The sequence below is a fragment of the Salvelinus sp. IW2-2015 genome, unplaced genomic scaffold (assembly GCF_002910315.2).
Source record: "Salvelinus sp. IW2-2015 unplaced genomic scaffold, ASM291031v2 Un_scaffold3244, whole genome shotgun sequence".
In the NCBI taxonomy this organism is placed as follows: domain Eukaryota; kingdom Metazoa; phylum Chordata; class Actinopteri; order Salmoniformes; family Salmonidae; genus Salvelinus; species Salvelinus sp. IW2-2015.
This window is the reverse complement of record NW_019944531.1, coordinates 58,656-62,572: the sequence shown is the minus strand read 5'-3', so window position 1 is coordinate 62,572 and position 3,917 is coordinate 58,656. Positions and strand designations below refer to the sequence as shown.

The following is a 3,917-nucleotide window of genomic DNA, read 5'->3' as shown; positions in this document are numbered from 1 at the left end:
GTGTGATGTTGTGTGAGTGTGTCTACGTGGGAGATAGCGTGGGTGTTTGTGAGGAGAGTGTGTGGTGTGTCTGTCACAGGAGGTTGGTTGCACTTTAATTGGGGAGAACGTGCTTGTGGCAATAGCTGGAGCGAAATAGGTGGAATGGTACCAAACACATCAAACACATGGTTTCCATGTGTTACATGCCATTCCATTGACTCCATTTCCAGCCATAATTATGACCCATCCTCCCCTCAGCAGCCTCCACTCGTGTGTGTGTATGGGGGGGGGTGGGGGGGGTAGGCCATGGTGAAGAGGTGGGTATTTAGGTGGAACTGAAAGATGGTGAAGACTCCGTCAGGGATGGTTGTGGAGTTCCAGAGCCTCAGCACAACCCTGGAGAAGGCCCTGTCGCAGAAGCTCTGGAGTTTGGGAAGACAAGGTGACCTGTTGTGATCAGGGCCAGTTCCAGGCATAAGCGACATAAACTCAGTTGGGGTCTCAATTTACTAGTGTGAGTAAGCTAACATGTCAGCTAACAATTCTTAGAGTGGTAGTTAGTCTAGCCAGATATCTAAACTTGTTGTAGTCAAGGTCAAATACCGACCGGGCACACAGGGCACATGCCCAGAGGCCCTGACCTCCAGTGGCCCCAATTGATTTTGTTAGTTATTCTCACTCAGATATCATAATAACATATTAACTTAAGTCATTACAAAATGTGTAAAATTGCAGGAAAATAGCTTTAAAACTGCAAAAATGTCTCTCCAACCCATGACAAAAATGGTAGAATTGCAGTAAATTTCTTGTAAATCTGCAAAACAAATTATCTCTGCCCCATGGAAAAATTTGTGGAATTTCATAAATGTTTTATAAAATTGCGAAGTTTTACTTTAAAACATACATTTCTCTCCACCATTAAGAGAGGGGCCACTAAAATGTTTTGTCGTGAGGTGGGGGCCCAAAAGGCTAGATCTGAGTCATTTTGTTCTGTTCTCTGCTGTAGGAGCATTGATAGGAACATAAGGCTAGCAGGGTACTGATGATTTGATCCCAAAAAATGAAGCTGTCATGATTCATTACACAGAATACTACAGTACTTACTTTAAAATTCTGTAGAAAACTGTATTATACTGTAGAATACTATACTACACACTGTAGTATACCTCGATCATGTATAGTACTTACTATAAAATGTTGTAGAATACTATAGTAAATAGTACAGTATACTACAGTCCGCAAAAACAATACAGTAATTACTATAATATAAACCAACGTTTTTTTCTTACTACAGTATTTATACTATAGTAAACTGTAAATATTACAGTATACTACAGTCATATCTGCAACACTATAGTAAATACTAGAGTATTCACTAAAGTCTGCAAAAACACTACAGTGAATACTCTTTTTTTCTTCATTTGGGTATATATTATGATCCAAACGTTCTTTCTATCCCACTATGTCTGTAATTTATACAAATATTATCATCATCAACAACATTTTCCTCTCTGTTGGTGAGTCTAATGGAAGTAAAGCTGCTAGACAGAAACGATCTGTGTCTCATTGCTTTTATGTGTTTACTAGCTACTAACCTACTCCTGAGGCACGAGAGGCGGGGCTGGACAATTATAGCTACCAACGTTTCTGTCGACAATCAATATGCAAAGCACATCTGGGCATTTAAGGCCAAGATCTCATTTGTACCAAACACTGTACCCCTGATAATATTTGTCCACTGATTACAGCANTCTTTCTATCCCACTATGTCTGTAATTTATACAAATATTATCATCATCAACAACATTTTCCTCTCTGTTGGTGAGTCTAATGGAAGTAAAGCTGCTAGACAGAAACGATCTGTGTCTCATTGCTTTTATGTGTTTACTAGCTACTAACCTACTCCTGAGGCACGAGAGGCGGGGCTGGACAATTATAGCTACCAACGTTTCTGTCGACAATCAATATGCAAAGCACATCTGGGRATTTAAGGCCAAGATCTCATTTGTACCAAACACTGTACCCCTGATAATATTTGTCCACTGATTACAGCATATAATGTAATCAAGAATTACACAGCAGGGAAAATGACTGCTCCCTGAGCCTCATTTTATTGGTCATAACTCTATATTGTTTTTTTGTCACAAAGAGATGAGAGAGAAGGTAGCAGAAAAACAAGAGAAACAGACAAGGCAGGAGCAGTGAAGGTGGAGTGATGGGTGTTATCTATGTTTGTTCAGGCTGGTTCCACTTTCCCCCTCCTTCCCAGGCCTTTGCTAAGTGTGTGAGAGTGTGAAAGGTCCTTTAATAAGACACTGCACTGCAGGGGTGTTGCCAGGTCCCCTTAACCCCAAAATAAGATATAGAGCAAAGAAATACAAAAACAACCCAGAATTTAATCTGAAAGGGTAAAAACAACCCAGAATGTAAACTGAAGGGGTAAAAAATAACCCAGAATATCAACTGAAGGGGTAAAAACAACACAGAATATAAACTGAACGGGAAAAAACAACGCAGAATATAAATTGAAGGGGTAAAAACAACCCAGAATATAAACTGAAGGAGTAAAAACAACCCAGAATATAAACTGAAGGGGTAAAAACAACCCAGAATATAAACTGAAGGGGTAAAAACAACCCAGAATATAAACTGAAGGGGTAAAAACAACCCAGAATATAAACTGAAGTGGTAAAAACAACACAGAATATAAATTGAAGGGGTAAAAACAACCCAGAATATAAACTGAAGGGATAAAAAGAGACAATGCCCTAAGGAGGAGAAGAGAAAATAATCTGACATGACAGGGAGTTGACTGTCTATTTGACAAATTTATATTTATTTATCTCTGCAATTTGCATCCTGTTGTGTTGTCAAGTAAGTGCCATTGAGTTAATAATAGATTAAATCATAGTGTAAAATCACCGGATGCAGCCTACTTGATGGAGGGAGGGAGCATCTGGGTAAATTATGTTGAGATGAATGAAGATGTTTTAATTCCATCAGATTTAATTAGTGTTCTGCATAAACCACAGCATTTAACCTTAGCTAACAGGCCAGACTTCATCTCAGCCTCTGACTGAGATATCAATTACCACAGCCTTTGGGATGCACCTGCACTAATAAGGTGGCTTTAGGGGCTGACAAAAATAGTAATATAGGAGTAGTACCACCGGGAGAGTTTCACCTTCGCCTCACTCCCGCACACAAGAAGATGAGTCAAGAAAGCAGATCATACACAAGTTTAACAATTTGACATTTTCAGGTCATTTAAGCAGAGCACTCTTAAACCACACACAACCACAACACCACACACATTTGGACATGTTAGTCATTTAGCAGACCTCTTAACTGACACACACCCACAAATCCACACACCACACACATCTTTTGAGAATTAATCATTTAAGCAGATTGTCTATTCAATACACAAAACACATCAACACTTCCTGTAATCTTGATCCTTCGCCATCTCTCGGTCAGTATGAGTGTGATGTCTGAATCGAGTGGCAGCGCCTGGAAATGCCCAACATACTGCTGAAACCAAGTCCGGAGCCACAATCATGGGCTCAGACACACTGCTTACTACATACATACTATTTCATAAGAGATGGTAGAAACTCTAGCATTTTGTTCAGGGAGACCACAGAGAGCCACGCGGGGGGGCCAAGGGCAGGACAGGGGGTGGGGCCCCAGACATCTACCATGATCACACAGACTGCCCTGTCCACACCACATCCCATGATGGGTCAGTCAGTCTCACTGACTCACAGATGACACAGTACACTCAGTCTTTGTCCAAGTGCACTTAGCATGAATGTATTCTATATTACAATTGTGACTTTCCTGAATCCATGTACATGCACAGATTAGGAATGTTTTACATGTTGATACCACAATAGGCAGATGTAACGAACCGTAACAGTATGTATGAGGAA

At 40.3% G+C, this 3,917-nt stretch overlaps 1 pseudogene; it reads left to right on the top strand.

Moving 5' to 3' along the window:
• The first annotated feature begins 324 nt into the window (after positions 1 to 324).
• The window catches only part of LOC112075578 (potassium channel subfamily T member 2-like), a 21,681-nt pseudogene continuing 18,088 nt past the window's right edge, over positions 325 to 3,917 (top strand).